Source organism: Herpailurus yagouaroundi, unplaced genomic scaffold, assembly GCF_014898765.1.
Source record: "Herpailurus yagouaroundi ecotype Mexico unplaced genomic scaffold, PumYag 77, whole genome shotgun sequence".
NCBI lineage: Eukaryota > Metazoa > Chordata > Mammalia > Carnivora > Felidae > Herpailurus > Herpailurus yagouaroundi.
Window position 1 is genome coordinate 74,771,199 of NW_024412388.1, and position 17,252 is coordinate 74,788,450.

The following is a 17,252-nucleotide window of genomic DNA, read 5'->3' on the forward strand; positions in this document are numbered from 1 at the left end:
TTTTAAGAAAATAGGCTAAGAAAAAGCTCAAGGGAGTCTAGGACATCAAAGAACTCTTCTAAAACAACTTTTTGACGATTTAAATGAAAATGAGGCAGACATATATGGATTAAATTTTCCCCTTAAAGCAGCCTGAGGTTTAAAGATTAAGGGGGAGAGAGATGGACGTAAAATGTATTGGGGGTTATTATCAGAGCTTCAACGAACCTAAAACCGAGCACATTAACCATGAGGTGCCCGTGTGTGCTCAGACCGGCACGTCCGCGCACGCGCGCGCGCACGCACATGCGCTGCGCGCACACGTGTGCCACGTGCCGTGAAACAGTCCCCGCACAGCTGATGATTTATGCATCTTGCCAGGAGAGAAGTCGGCCACGCCAGCCTTGAAAGCACTTTAGTTTAGTTGTTTTTACTCATGAAGGACATGTTGTCCTGTAATTATTCTGTCATTTCTTAAAAGGTGAAATCCTTAACAGGTTTGTGCTTTATGTGTTGCACTGAGTGTTCTTGTCAGAGCACGCCTAACCGAGTCAGAATCCCCATCCCACATCTCTCTCGTGAGAAACAAAGAGGAAGCGGACATTTGAAAAAATGTGTTAAAGAATCTAGGAGAAAGAATATTAGGGAGGACGTAGATAAGATACAGAAACATCGTAAACAACATTCCTGTTTCCTCTCTGGGCTCTCAAAACACCTACAAAATGATTTCTGTCATTAACTTTTTTTTTTCTTTTTCTCTCTCTGTCAACAAACAAGTATAATTTTGTATCTGTATGTGATAACAGAATAGGGTAGGGTAAAAATAGCTAATGTTTAACTCCGAGACAAAAGGAAAAGCATACAACGCCAACCAATGTAAATGTTAAAGTTACGTTTTAATACAGAGGAGAAAGGAGATGTTGGCATTGATCAGGTTAGTTATTTGTTCTCTGTACTCCTGATAAAAATTGCAAGGTTAGTGAATTAAAAAAAAAAGTGTTAGCACCTCAAATAATCAAGAATTTTACTGTCTCAAAAATCAAATGCAATAGGAATGCAACTTATTATTATTATTTTTTCCACATCAAAATTAATCTTTCAGTTTGAAAGGTCTAGCACTGCAAAATGTTACAGGGCATTTCCGGGCCAAGTCAGAATGAACAGTTAGCAGGCTTATCATCAACTTAAGAACTGTAAAAAGTCTTGTCTTCTCTAACTCCACAGGAAAATCAGATCAATAGGTGAGATGTCTGTGCACTATACGGTTTTGTATGCTTTGGAAAACTCTGTATATGATAGTTGCGGTTACTTTCTGGCAAATTCTCAAGGGTAGTTCTCTGGAGGGTCTTAAGCTGTGATCATTAAAAACAGCTACCAACTCATTTAGACCCAGTTCATAGCAACACAACCACTGATCATTCCATCAACTACCTGCCCTCTGCCAGGGGACTTTAATAATCCAACTTTTTTGTCCTCTAACCTCCACGCTGTTGCTCAGAAATCTCTGTTAACTTGAACTTTTGAAAACATAACCCAAAACAATGATGGAAATTAAAGCTGAGATTCAGCCAGTGTGCAATGGCTCCTAGCTACAGGGTTGTTTATGTCTGGAGTCCTTTCTGATTATTTTTGGCACCAACTTTGTTGGTCACTGTTCTTTCCAAACTGGTTGTTGCATGTTTTGAAGGTTATCCTTGAATGGATGCACAGTGTCTGAAATTCCCCACGTTAATGTTGCTACATCTCAATGAACATGCCAGTGACTTGTTTCAGGCCCTTGTCATATCTTGCCAAGAATGTTGCCAAAGGCCCTGATAATGGCATGAGATCAACTGTGTTCACCATAGGATACAGGCATGTTGATATAGATCTAGATAGGAAAGGATGCTTATAGGGCTCTATTATTAGGTTTGGTTTAGTACTTACAAAAAACAATGAAGATTCAAGGAAGATAGAAACAAAGAAGAGAGTTTTGGTTCATGAAAGATGGATTAATGTCATAGGAAAGAGATGATTCTGAAGATGACAGCATTTCTGCAGTCATTGTCCTATTGGCCAGCCTCACAGACTTTTGTCTGAATCTCAGGTGGATCTAAGGTGAAAAACAAAAGTTAATTTCACCAGACCATTGGAAGGGTAGCCCTTGGCAACATTGATTTCAACACCTTCTGCAGCCAGGGGAAGAATGTGCTTAGTAGGGACCTCAGTTCCATCAGTGACCTTGGTGTAGTTGCCAGTGGGCGGCTGCAGAAACAACAGCCTTTGCCCCTTGACTGTGCATTAGCAACCAAACAACTCCTTTAGACATTGACAACCACAGGGAACATGACCACAGAAAGCCAGTGTTCTCATGCATCCATTCACTGATCCCAACCAATATTTATGAGTTCCTGCTATATTCCAAGAACTAAGGGTTATGGAAAAAGCAGTGAAAATAACACATGTGCTTTTCTGATCATTAAGTAGAGTGAGATATGTGTTTTCTATCCCAACTGAGTACATACACATGCATATGTACACACACATCCATGTATTCTGAAACAAAGTTTCATGAAAGGATGCTGACCCTTGCCATGCAGTGTGCTCTACTATTTTCTATATTCAACTGAAATTTTCTATTATATTGCATTCTATATGCTTTCATTTAAAAAAAACATGCTGGTTAGTCCTACCAAATTGATTTATGGACCAATAATGTATTCTGACTCACAGTATGAAAAATACTTTTCTAATTGGAATTATAACTGTTATGCAAGCATTTAATGTGTGCTAGGCACTGTTCTAAGTACTTTCCATATACTAACTTAATTATTCCTTGTAACGTGACTGCATTCACTTAGCTAGTGAGTGGAGGAGGCAGAACTTAGTTACAGGCAGTCTTGCTCCAGGTCCTACACACTTAAAGAGGGAAGAAGGAAATTGTGAATATCACAAAATAACCAAAGGGACTTGGCCTTGTAGGAGACGCCTTTAAGGACTCTCAGATCTATTTAGGGAAAAAAAAAATTAGTGGGAGGGGTCTGTGAATACTCAGGAAAATAACGCTTTGTGATTGTTACTGGAAACCTAGTTTTACCCTCAGGGTTTTAGGACCTGGAAGATACAAGTGGTACTTCACTCCATCTCTGCTTCTGCTAGAGTTGAATGTTTTCAATGCAAGTCTGATGTTGCATCTTCTGACTTTAGAACTTTTAGTGCACGTCCAGGGCCCGCTTAATAAAATCACTTGCCTTAGTATGGAATGTGCTTTTCTTCTACCCTGCCACTGGCTACCAAACTGGAGGTCGGCCACACTCCCCTCGCCGTCCCCCTTTCCCTTCCTGCCCCCCACAACCAGGCCTTAGTATTTGACAATCACCAGATATACCCTGGCCTCTCCTGCCTCTCTACTTGTATATACGCTCTTAATTTTTGCATATCCTTTTCCTCCTGTCCTGCCTAGAATTCCCTTCTCAACTTCATGCATTGTGAAATTAGTTTTCTGATCAGAAGCACTGTTGTGTGGAATACCACGACAGTGGGTCAAGCATTCTGTACATCCATAGATGGTAGTTTTGACGGAAGCAGTGTGTACAGGGGAAGCAATTCCATTCTCAGGATAAGTGTCCACTCCAGTAAGAACAAAGCATTGTCTGTCCCATGATAAAATCGGTCCAATGCAATCAACCAGGTATCTAGCTAAACACTCTAGGGAATGTTGCCAAATCAGGGACTCTGTGCTGGCCTCTGATGCTGGCATATTGGGCATTCAGCAATACCTGACACCAGGTAAGTGTCATTGTCAATGACAATGACAATGTCAATACCTGACATTGGTGTTGGTAAGTGGAAGTCTATATTGCTGAGCCCTCCATCCCTTCCACCATGGCCACATGGTCCATGAGCCTCTTGGGCAATAACAGGGGTGGCTGGGGAAAGAAGCTGCTGATATCCATAGGAGAGCTCATCCTAGCCTCTTGATTACTAAAAATCTCCTCTTCTAAAGTAACCTATTGGTGATCATTCACATGAGACACAAATATCTTCACTTATTTTTTTTTTTTTTTGCTTGTTCAGAGAAGTTTATCCACATACCTCTTCTCCAAATTTCCTTGTTGCCACTTTTCCAATCATGTTCCTTCCAAGTCCCTAACCATCCAGGGAAGCCATTGGCTACCACCTGTGAATCTACACAAACTCCTGCCTCTTCTCATTTACCGTCTAGTGCATCTGGGTGTCCTGCTTGAAGTTCTGTTCTCTGGTAGGATTTCCCCTTACTACTATCCTTCAAGGATGTCCCAGAAAGGGGAGTATGTCTGTTGCAGCTGTCCACTTTTGGATGGTGCGTCAATATCCTGCAGAAACATCCGTAAACTAAGCTTGAATTTTCTCTTCCTCAGTCACTTGTCATACAAAATACACATACATATATGTTTGTGTATATATTTGTGTGTCATCGTCAATCTGATTTGCAAATAAATTGATGCAAAATAAAACAAAAATCATTTTGGTCAAGATGGATCATATGAGGTAGCTAAGCTAAAGCTAGTGCATAAATTAAAAATTGTGTATCATCAAAACCCTTAAATTTCAAAAAGTATAATAAGAATAGTATAATTTATCAGTAAGTGCCATGTAACTAATTTTCCTCTACCATTGGACTAGATGGTTTCTTTGGTTGAGCATCAGATAATATAGTCAGCTCACCAGACAAGTAGCTAGAGACCATTGCTACAAGCCTTACATGCTATCACTTTAAACACCAGAGAAACAACAGTAGAGCAAATGCTTACCACATGAGAGGCATGTGAGAACTGAGACCTTAAGACAGAATCGAAAACTCACACTTCTCATTTCGTACTTAAATAAAGAAATAAGAAGCCAACCAGCCAGTCAACCCAGGGTAAGGTTGATCTTCACAGTTGATATTAAATGCTACGATAACAAAAACAATGGTTTATTGGACACCTATTCTCCTCTGGAAACACACTAAGTTCTGGGGATATATAGCTGTACATCTCTTGCCATTGTTGATATTCTACACTAAAGACAAAACACATATCTTCTCTTTTAAGGGGCCTGCATTCTGAGAGAGATAAAAGATAATTACCAACAGTGTTTACTGAAATTCATAGAAACAGAACTCTCTCTCTCTCTTTCTCGCCACTTAAAAGTTACAGAAAAATCTATGGTTATTATTGTAACTATTAAACAGACCATTGTGACTTAAACAGATCACTTAACCAATGTCCCCAAACTAGTATAAGGTAAAGGTGGGATTTCTGTTTGGGTCTAAATCTCATATTCTCAGCCACCAAATGAAGCTCTTACAGCAAGACTGCAAATGAATAGTTCAATTCCTCCTGAGTGAGAACCTTATGAGTTGACCCCTTTACCTTAGTTATCCACCCACAGCTTATGTGGTATAAAAAATAAAAAGTGCTGCATTCAAATTCCAACTTCCGCATTGCCCGACTGTGTGATCTTGGCAAATTCACTTAACCTTGTTCATCCTCATTTGGTTACATAGTAAGTAGCTTATATTGTTGGCAAGTCTTGGATATTCAAGTGTTTTGTAATTTGAAAAGTTGAATCCAAATGTAAAACACTATCTGCATTTTTTTTTTGTAATGTCACAAGAGGCTAAATGGAAGTGAAAAACAGTAAGTAACAATTTTGAAAATAAACCTCTGTATCAGTATTTTACCCGAGTTATCATCTGCATTACAAAACACAAAAGCAAAAGGAATCAACATAAAATTCAAGAAAATCGTTAATTCCTAAAAGAATTTGATGGGAGAGTTAAAAGGTCTCTATCTGAAAGGCAAGACGGTGAGTACCTATACAGACCCACTGAGTGATGTTAGCCATGTCATTTAATTTCTTCAAGCCTCAATTTCCTCCTTTATAAAACTATCGGCTTGTGCTAAATAATCTTCAAGTGCCCTTACAGGCCTCATATTTTATCAGTTGAGACCTTGAGGATCCTCTAGCTGTGACCACCTCCTTCCACTTCATTCTGACCAGACTGGAGAATCTTACAAAATCTTTCACCCAATTGATCTGAGTGCATTTTAACCACCGAAACTCTAAAGATAGTATGCCTTTGGTCTGCTTTTCTGAACTGAATGACCTCTCTGCTTTGTAAAATGTATCTTTCGTTGACTTCAATAGCAACCACTTAATCCCTGGAAATTAATCGAGGGAGTTTGAGTTTGCATTTCCTTGGTGTTATTGGTGTATGGAAAATCTTGTTACTTAAATCTCACTGTTGTGTGTTACATGGTAATTTTTGAGAGATCATCATAGCAATCTCCTACTTCTGTTAAGTCTCTCTGAAAATCCAAATGGGTTTATTTCTTAAATTGCTAATAACCTTACCCAGTCAGACAAATTATCAAGTATATGGACTACAGTTGAACACAAACTCATTTCATTTGATGAAGGCAAGAAAAATATAAAGATTTCCATTTTGAGAGTAAAACTGCCAGGGTGAATTACTTGGAATACAGTTCAACGTGATGAAATGCCATAAATTATACTGAAAATTTCTTTGTGTAGGTATTCAGCTCTGTATGCTTTTATTGATAAAACAGCAATCCCTCCCCCCTCCCCCCCGTTTTACAAGGGGTAACAATTACATTTCCCTGGAAAAGAATTTGACTTTTATTAGCTGACTACAGCACTAGTACAAAAACTCTTATTGTCTTGCACTAATTTTAGCAGAAAAAATACCCCCCCCCCCCAATAAGGGCAGCTGGGACCCTCTGCATAATGTCACCTGCCTTGTGTGCTTTTGGTCTCTCCTGTAAGAGCAGTTCAAGAGAGCAAGTCAGCGCACTTAACTTAAAAGCAGGAACCAAGGTGAAAGAAAAGTATTCTCAGATACAACATAACAAATGTACTGCTTCATAAAGATGCTTTTTCAAACAAAAGTCTGGCAGAGCTCAGGAATCAGAACAGAAGGTAATACAGAGTTCTACCAGGCTGCACTTGTAGCTCTTGAAGTATGCTGGATGATTCCCCACACACTTTTCCCCAACTGGGCATGCGTTTTGGCAGTCAGTCTTCTGCTTAGATTCTGCCATTTGATTTTCAAGAACTTGCTAGAATATACAAAAGTTTAAAAAAAAAAAAGCAAGGTTTTTACATTCCATATCTTTGAGCAGAGTTTTCAATAGCGACCAGCTGCATTCCAAAGAGACCTGTTTGAAAGCTTGGACCAAACCTCTGCAAGTCGGAGAGGAAAGGGCCTCATTCCCTGTGCATTAGTCACTCTGTAAAAGATTAATCCTAATAAGCTACTTTCTACAGGCAGGCACACCCAGGCTTTGCATTACATACCTATGATTTCTCAATATTTAGGCCAAAGTGTGTACACTCAGATGCTGATAGATATCGTCTTTCCAGAAACCATTAACCACAGTATTAACTGTAATAACTTAGTGAGGTTAAGGAATGAGGCCAAGCAGGGGGTTGTTTCGAGTTGCCGGGGAAGCGCTTGCTCAAGGCAGTGTAAAAGAACACACGGATGGAACTTATGTTTCTAAAAACACAGCCTGAAGAAAACCTAGTCCAGTATCTCTTTGTTTCATCTCTTCCACACCGCCATCCCTTCCTCTGTGTCTTTGCTAGGTCAGTTTTCAGCAGGTAGTGCTGCTTGCTTAATTGATTTCATCAGTTAATGGCAACCACCGTGATGGAGTTTGGAGTTTTATACTCCAGAAATCAGCATGGAGACAGAACTTCCCGATACCTTTGCCAGACCCTGGGAGGACAACCACACACAGGGCTGCTAAGCTGACCTGAGCCATTGCTGCAGTTCACTACCTTTGCGCCATGACACCGCCCCACACTGGCCCGCTGCTGGGGAGCTGGTGGACAGGCCTGTGGCTGTGACTACATTGCTAGGAGTTCAGGGTTGATGCCTAGCCATCCTTATTCCAGTGCAATTCTTAAATTAAATTTCATTTATATTCCATGACTGCTTTGCCTTATGAAAAGGGTTTTCTTAATCTTATTTTTCTCACCTATCTCTTGGGACTTTCATGACTACTGAGATTGAGAAGACAAAAAGGTAAAGAAACCGAAAGAGATTTAAAAAAATCGAGATAAAACAAAGAGGGATGTGAAGCAGAGAGAAGCATAAATCTAGTGGAGGATTAGATAGGAAATTGAGCTTAATGAATTTAAGAATAAATGTTAATTTTACCGAGCCGTGTGTGTGTGTGTGTGTGTGTGTGTGTGTGTGTGTGTGTGTACACGACTCTATGTATGTCACAGTGCTCGGTGATGCGTATTTATCAAGCAGATTGTGACGCAGTCTCTCACCTTCAAAGGCTTACCTTTCAGTGGGGGAAACAGGTCAATAATATTTGCTAACATTATTTTTTGTCATTTGTGCCAAGTTTTAAGCAAAACACACGGTAGGCTGTATCACTTTCGATCCTCCGTATACTATACGATTAGGTACTGTTAATATTCTCATTGTGTAGATTAGGAATCTCAGGCTCAGAAAAATTAAGTAACCTTGCCTAAAATTATACAAGTGATAAAGAGGCAATCTGGGAATCAAGCACAGATCTCCTAAACTCAGGGATCATGTTCTCTAGCATTATGATATAGTGGCTCACCAAGGATACAGTGAAGAATAATAGAAGCAGACTGGAATAAAGGCTAAAAAGGAGGTAGGAAAGAGCTGTTTGAGAGAACAAAGGAAGGAATACTTAATTTTAAATGGCTTCATTAGAAAGGTACTGTTGATCTGTGACTGTGTCAGTGGCTTCAAGATCTGTGACTGAATGTCAGTTTAAAGTGTTTGGGTATTGTTTCAGGACCTGAGGTGCCCTCTCCCCTTTCCGATTCAGGGTAAAAACTTCAGGCTCTGTGACCATAATACCCAGCACACTTTCTTTTGTGGAAAGTAGCAGAGCAATAGATGTGTACTTGCACCTCAGGTGAACAGCCTGTAAAATCAAAGAACAGAAACCAACAGAATGTGGCCTTGGGACCACAAGAATTTGCAGAGGCAGCAGGAGCAGCCAGTTTCTGTGCACACAGCCTTCCTTTCTCTGTGAGAATGTAAATTCTATGAGGTCCGGGATGTTCCTTACCCTGCACATTGCCACCATGTCAGCCACTAACATGGTGCCCTGCGAATGTAACCAGATAAGTTAATGAGTTTAAGCAACGTTAGCATGGGCCTCATCACGGGTTCTACCAGGTAACATTACCCTATCTTTGCTCACCACTCCGTCTTACATCTCTGACCTTCCTGCTGAGTTTATGTTTCTTTGATTGGAAATATGTTCTTCAGTAGTCAGCACTTCACTGAGATTCTACTTGTGATAAACTCAAGTTTTTTATAGACAATATTCTACTTTACCCCCATTCTTGAATAATAGTTAATTAATCATATGTAATAGACTGGTTCCACATTTCATGTTTGACTGCTGGTCCTTTTCAAGTCTCATCACTTGCCCATCTCCTTCTGCCACTTATCTGGGAAAACTGATAATAAGAAAGCCTGGGTGACGGGGCGCCTGGGTGGCTCAGTCGGTTGAGCATCCAACTTTGACTCAGGTCACGATCTCACAGTTTGTGGGTTTGGGCCCCTGGTCAGGTTCTGTGGTGACAGCTCAGAGCCTGGAGCCTGCTTCCGATTCTGTGTCTCCCTCTCTCTCTCTCTGCCCCTCCCTCACTTGCACTCTGTCTCTCTCTGTCTCTCAAAAATGAATAAACATTATTATTTTTTTTAAGAAAACCTGAGTGAGGGGTTCCTGGGTTGCTCAATCGGTTAAGCGTCCAACTTCACTCAGCTCAGGTCATGACCTCGCAGTTTGTGAGTTCAAGCCCCACATCAGTCTCTGTGCTGACAGCTCAGGGCCTGGAGCCTGCTTCAGGATTCTGTGTCTCACTCTCTTGCTGCCCCTCTCCCAAACATGCTCTGTCTCTCTCTCTCTCAAAAAAGAATAAACATTAAAAAATTTTTTTGAAAAGAAACCCTGGGTGCTCCCTCTTTCAGAGTTAATAGGAAATTCAAATCATACAAAAATGGTCCACATGAGAAATTCTTAACCCCTATACAGCTCCTAACTTCACCATCAACCTCAAGCCATTTGCCCCTCTCTGCTGTCAAACCATACATCGGACCTACTTGGGAACCTGCTCTGTTCTCCCCAGAAAGCTTCATCGTGAATGTGAAAAACCTTTCCATATCCTCGTCCACACAGATGTGTGGCATTATTAGTTTCGACATCTGAACCATGTTTTGGGCAAGGGTGGATCCATTCTGTCTTTGAGGGGTGACCACAGCAATTGGTACAGTGAGCAAGGTATCTAGGCAGTGACTTCGTGTCTTGCTTTGCCTCACTAAATGACACTGCTGCCTGCTGACTGGTATGTTCCTTTAGCTGTGTTGGTACCTCCTGGAAAGTTTGTGCCTAGAACTGTGCTTCTTCATACTGCATTTGCTGAGTCCCAGTAAACCCAAGTGGAAAGCTTTGATAATTGGCATTTAAGGACAGGGCCTTAAGGATTGAGGCCCTCTTTAAAGGGGCCCTGGGTTGGGTGCCCATCTGTATGTCTCAAGATTGAACGTCTTTTCTTGATTCCAGCCATGGAATCAAGCCATAAGCCGTGACTGATGCTAGTACAATGGCAACAACTCTTACTTTGTGACCCGTGGTTTTGACTCTGGTATTGGTTCCCATCCTGCAGAGCTCTCAGGAGAAAGACAGATACCCTGTACACCATATAGATCCATTGGGTGGTCAGTCATACGGAGGCAGAACACTTACCATATGGCATGCTGATGTCCATGTACCTACAAGCAGATTTCTCACTGGGACCCAACAAAATGCCTTTGCTGCTGCTGCTAACTATGCCTCTGTCACCTAAAAAATATCTTGGTACTCAGGATTATAGGGCTAATGACCACAGCAGGCCTGTGGCACAGCTAAGTCATTAATTCAACCATTGCTATGAGGTAGGACCTTAACCCTGATGATACTAACATGAAACTCAAAGGGGAAGAAGTATAAATATAAGCGAGGTGGAGAGGACCTCCTTTAACTAATTAAGTGACTGCAAAAGCAAGCAAACAAACGAACAAACAAACAAAACCCTGAATTTTAAAAACCCTGAATATAGGGTAAGAGAAACAAAAAATGAACACAAGGTCCATAAATTGACCCAATTGGAAACCCAAATTTACTAAAATAAATTACATTACAAAAAAGACATCATTGATTGGTTTTTGTGCCTCTATAACATAGCTTCTGATTTTAACATCCGCTGAGATCAATGGGGAAACTTCATGGCCTTAATCAATACTGGGGCTCAAATTACAGTTATACTTGGACATTCCACTAAATTCAAACAAGATATCACCTGTAATCTTAGGGGAGTTGTTGAACATAATGTAAAGCACAGGGATATAAAATGCATCTTAACCACTGGAACTATTGTCTTGCTTAAATTTCCCATAGCCATATTACCCAATGGCCTAAAATACCCCATAATGGGCACAAATAATCTGCCCCAACGATAAGTAAATTAAAATTAAATTCTTTGGGACGTACAATTGACTTAGGAAAAAGATCTGACAGACATTTTCACCTCCCTGTCCCAAGTTAGAATAGTCAATATGCCCGTTATAAAGTAAAATGAGGCTTTTAAGGATTGAACCCTATTTTAGAAAAGGGCAATTATCTCTACTGTTACTTTATTTCAAAATCCAAACTGGTCTGTTTTTAACCTGGAAGGAATGAATGGCATCTCATGATGGATTACTACAACCATAACACTGTGGTCCTCATATACAAAAAGTTTAAACCATGAAAACTCTGGATCATGCAAGGAAATCCTCACCTCAGCCCCTGACTGTGTAACCATCACAAGAGGGTCTCCATTCCATATGCTCTCAAGCTACTTTCAGAACTGCTTTGGAATCTGTTCTCTCCATAAAGCCTCATTCTGTGATTAATAAAACTTTTCATATCTTATTAGTGTTTGTGTGGCAACATCAGTCATGATATTTGAGCTGAATTTTGACTGGAGACTGCATCCTTATCTGCAGGGTGACACACAGCATGGTTTCAGTTGATGACTATGTGGGTTCAACATACTGACATCACTCTTTTGATTGCTAGTATTGTCATTAATAACGCTGTTGACAGTATATTTTTATTCTTTCAAAGGTGTTCTTTCTTTTCTTTGGATACTTTTAGAAACTTTTTAAAAATTTGAGGTTCTGGAGTTTCAGTATGATATGTCTAGGTGCAGATTTCAGATTATGTGTACTGCTTGAATCTGATAATTCATAATTATATAAATTTGGAACAAGTCATATAAATTTGGAACAATTTCTCAATTATCATTTCAATATTGTCTCTTCTCCATTCTTCCTGTTCATTTCTTTTTGGCTTCTTCAGAATATGTATTTGACTTTTTTTTTATTTGATCCTCTATGTCTCTTAAACTTTCTTCCATTGTATCCTTCTCTTTATCTTTCTATGCTATATCATAAGAATATTTCCAGAGATCTGTCTTCTTGTTTCCTAATTCTCTCTTTAGCTAGATCTAATCTTATGTTTAAATAGATCACTAGTTTTATATGGCTGTATTTAAAAATTTTACATGTTCTATTTCCACTATTTCAATAGTTGACTAGTCTTTTTTATAGTATCTTATTCCTATATCATGGTCTCATTGTCTTTCAAAGTAGTTATTTTAAAAGTAATTCTTTTAGAGTATTTAAACTTCTTATGTGAGAGGAGGTGTGATTTGATTTTGAATAAAGATTTATCTGTGAGAATTATATTCAAACTCTTGGGGGGTGTCTATCTCTTCATCCTGTGTGTGTGTGTGTGTGTGTGTGTGTGTGTGTGTGTGTTTGCTTGTACACATCATCCCAGCTTGGGGCCATGATATGTAATTTCTTAGTTTAAGGTGGTTCTTGCTCATACTGATTGGAAATCATACCTGCCTAGAGGAAAGCACAAGATTATAAAGATTATAAATTCTCAAGTATGCAATTCCCTCCCCGCTACTTAGAGCTCATGTTTATACAGAAAAGCATCCTTTTTTCCTACATAGGTGGGCAGTTTTCTTAAATTTATGCTTTTGTTTCAGATTTAGAAATAGGGTCTCAGTTGCTACTCTCTCCCTTACTATGGCTCCTATACCTTGCCTCTTATTCCTTGGTTCCTGAACCTGGTAACCTCTTCCTACAAGCACTGAAGTATCAGTGCCTACTCATGGCACTGCTTGTCAACCAATTTCCTATATATTTTTGAACAATGGGGTTTTCCCTGACATTCCTGTGATCTGGCCTATGCATTTAAAAGGATGTATGTTATATATCTGTTTCTCTAAAATTTCTAGGTGTTTCACTGCTGGGAGAGTTTTCAAGCTATCCGGTTTGTCATTGCTTAGAAATGGAAGTCATCAAAAAACATTCCTTTCTTCCATTCTCTAGTATGTACCTGGTGTACTTTGAAACTGGAAGGCACTAGAATGTGGAACATGTCAAATTTCACAGGTGTAGGTGTCTGGGTGCTTTTGGAGTAAAGGAGTGGTATTTCTACACATTATCCTAGACTCTTTATGGAACAAGTTTCTCTGATGCAAGATGGAAAGTAGCTATGTTGTGTTGGTATATGTGCATACTTATCATACTTATCATAAATGCATATTTATTTGTGTACTTCAATGGATACATATATAGCCATAGATATTTTACTTTGGAAATCACTGCTTGTCAGCTTCTGATTCTGTCTTACCCAGCTGTGTTTCTTAATTACTTCTCCTGAGGGGTGACACTCACCAGAGTTCCCAAAGCCATCAATATTTTTTTTTCTCACAACCCACGTGCAGTGGAATCTAATCACCTCAGCCCTAACCACTGTGCTCTTACGTTTTGTGTGCTACTAATTATATCAAAGGCCCAGTGTGCCTGCAATGACCATTGAGCTCCTGAGTCTTATCCTCATGTGCCCAAAGTTCCTTGACTCAGATTTTGTTTCATTTCATTTTCTTTTCTGCCACTGTCTTGAAAATTCCTATTCTGGGAAACCCTATGCCTGAATCTGATTCTGTTCCACTTTATTCTGGCAAGTGTCTTGCCTTGAGAACAAAATACCTGCCCTCAGTTGCTGTTATGATGATGGAGGTACTACAACCATCATCATCATCAAACCTCTTGAAGGATTCTTCCAAGTATAGTTCACCTTGGATTCTCTACCCACTTTAGTTTCTAATTGACCTGAAGCCCTGGGGTCTCCTCTTGGGAAACACAGTATGTAATATTTTCTAAGTTTCTAAGTTGTCTAGCCATGTTCCTTGGACAGCACATCTTGCAAATCTTTTCCCTATTCATGAGAGGTATCATTAATCTTTATAACCAAGTTTCCAGAGAAGTTATCCAGTGCTTGTATAAAGCAAATAAAAATGTAATCCCTGAGAGTGATTAAATATATATTTATACATATTCTCTTCATTTTATAAACAGAACATATAAACAGAAGATGCACTGCCAAAGTATTCATCTGGGCTAATAATTTTGATATTTATTTGCAGGTTTGCCTTCGCTATCAATCCTCAAAGTAGAAATAAGACCTCTTTCTCTCTGAATTTTTATTTTTATAAGATGATTGTGCCTTCAGTGGCTGCTCTTATTATGAGCATTCAATTCCTATTCTCCCAACAAGTAACTTAAAGTCATGATACAAACTGTACCATAAAAACTGGCCACTTGAATGAAACAAAACTCTTATTTTAGTTCTCAATGAGTGTGGGGGAGAAAGAGAACTCATAAAATTAGTGGGTGAGGGAATAGAACCAATTAGAACAAGAACATGGTGCCAACAAGGGTTTTCAGAGAATGAGGGATGAGCTTTGAGAGAACACAGGGATGAGGACAAAATGGCAAGGAAATGCGGAAGGAGCTATTCAAAGAAAGAGAAGAAACAGTCTACAGAGAAGGCCGGAAAAGATTGGGAGACGTTTTCAATTACCAAGACAAAGGAACTGGGCAAACGCTTCTCAAAGGGTAGAAAAGAACAAAGACCCTACTGCAAGAAAGAGTGGTTCCCCCCATTTTTTTTCCAGGGTGGGGGGTGGTGTTTGGAGGTAGAATTTGGTGGAGTCTTCTGGCAGACATTTATTCAACTGAATCTTGTAAAATTTATTTCTGGAATTTAGAATTGGAAAGTTGGATGTAACAGAATATTTAAGTAAAAAAAAAAAAAAAACTATGTAAAATATACCAATAGCAAAAATATGAAGTCTTATATAACTTTTAAAACATTAATCTTATTTTTCCCCAGGAAATGATTATAATTCCATCCATAACCATACGAAAGATTAATTTGAAATTTAAAAAACCTTCACATGCTCAAATTATTCTTAATAATCAGGAGGTAGAATGTGTTTTGTGGGGGTCAGAATTAAAAATAAAGTATATAAAAGGATGCCATGAAGTAAAAAAAGCAGCTGAGGTCTATTTTTTTTTTTAAGTCTTAGTATCTACTAAGCAGCCCACATAAAAGAACCATGTATCTTAACATATTTGTCATATTCAAACATAGTAGTCATATTCAATGCATTTTAAAATACCACCATATATATACTTCATAAATGTAATTCAGAAAAACTTTGCTAATTTTCACTTCCCTAATCTGCAAACCCCCAGTTCTCACAAAGAACCCCCCAGTCTCCCCTCACTTCTCAGCAAAGATTTAATAGCTGAGAGCTCTATCGTGTTCTCGTATTACTGAGACTTCATTATTTTTATATGCCACACGACGGGACACTTACTAATATACTATTAAGTATTATCATAAATAATTAAAATGCAACTACACTTGACAAAATGAAAGAACAGAGTGTATTCTGTGTTGCAGTCAACTTGTGTGTGTGTTGGCCAGAGCGAGCTAAGCACATATTTTAAAAATAGAAAATCAATTACTAAGAGCTGCCTCCATTGGACTGCAATGGGCCTACCTCTCATTAGTGTGAGTTAGTGAGGTCTCGTTCCGGCTCCTACCTGTCAATTAAATCACAGAGTCATTATAGCATTATCACTGTTAAACTGAAAAAAATTAAAGTACCAATAAAACTTTGTCTTTGTGCCAGCATTTTCCACATGGCCGTTGCTTGTTGACTTGGTATGTACAGGTCTTTTGCCGTTCCTCCCTTGCCTCTCACACTCTGAGGCAAGAATTTACTGGCCTATTAATTGGTCAACATAGATTTAGAAGCACACACCATGTGGTCAGCACTACACGGACAATGCTCAGGATACAGAAGTGTAAGTAATAAATAGTCTGCCTTCAAGGAGTTTACAATATAATTTTGGAAATAAGATTAGCATATTAAAAAAAAAAAAAAAGAAAAAGAGTGGCCTGTATCAGAACATGTACAATTAAGTTTTAAACTGTGTGGTCTTCACCACTGGAGCTACATGTTAGAGGACACTGAATCCAGAAAAACTTCCCTGATTCCATGAGCCTGGATTAAGTGTTGGTAATTTGTTTTCTGTTAACAGCCTGCATTCGCTGTGTCAGAAGTTGCCCATTTACGTGGCAATAATGGAATCCATGTAACGTCATGTAACATCTCTCACCAGCCCGCAAGCGCCTTGAGGACAGAGGCTGGATCTTGTTTGCAGCATTGTTTCCGCCCACAGGAAGTTGTGGGGAGCACAGGGCCAGATGGAATTGGAGACATAGGTGCGGCTGCCCGCAGGACCGCTAGGGGCCTTGCTGCTGTTTGGCCTACAGCCTCCAGTAACCAGGAAGCCAGCTAAGGCTTTGCAGCCGCCAAAATGGCAGGAGCGAATTCAGGTTTTGAAAAGAGTCCTTCCTCCATCCACAGTGTATGGAAGAGGGGATACAAATGAACGCGGGGAGCTCAGATAATTTGAAATAAACATTTAGTTAAGTAAGGAGGGGCGGCCAAAATTAACATGTGTTTGTGGTGTGATTTACCCAAATTTGGGTAATAGCCAGGTTTTCTTGGCCAGTAACGTGGAAGTGCGGTTATTGCTCTGTTATTATAAATCAGCTCATTATTTCTGAAGGTAAACAACTTACATTACATTACTATCACTTTCGATAATCTTTGATAGTCTGGAATATGTGGTGTGTTAGAAGTTGGTTATGGATATTGAAGTAAATTCAAGGTGATCCAGAAACAGTCCCAGCACGTTTTACTTGATCTCCTAGCAGGTGGCTTGCTGAGATCCTCCAAATGGAATATTTTGTCTTCTAAGTCTACCATTAGTTGCTAAT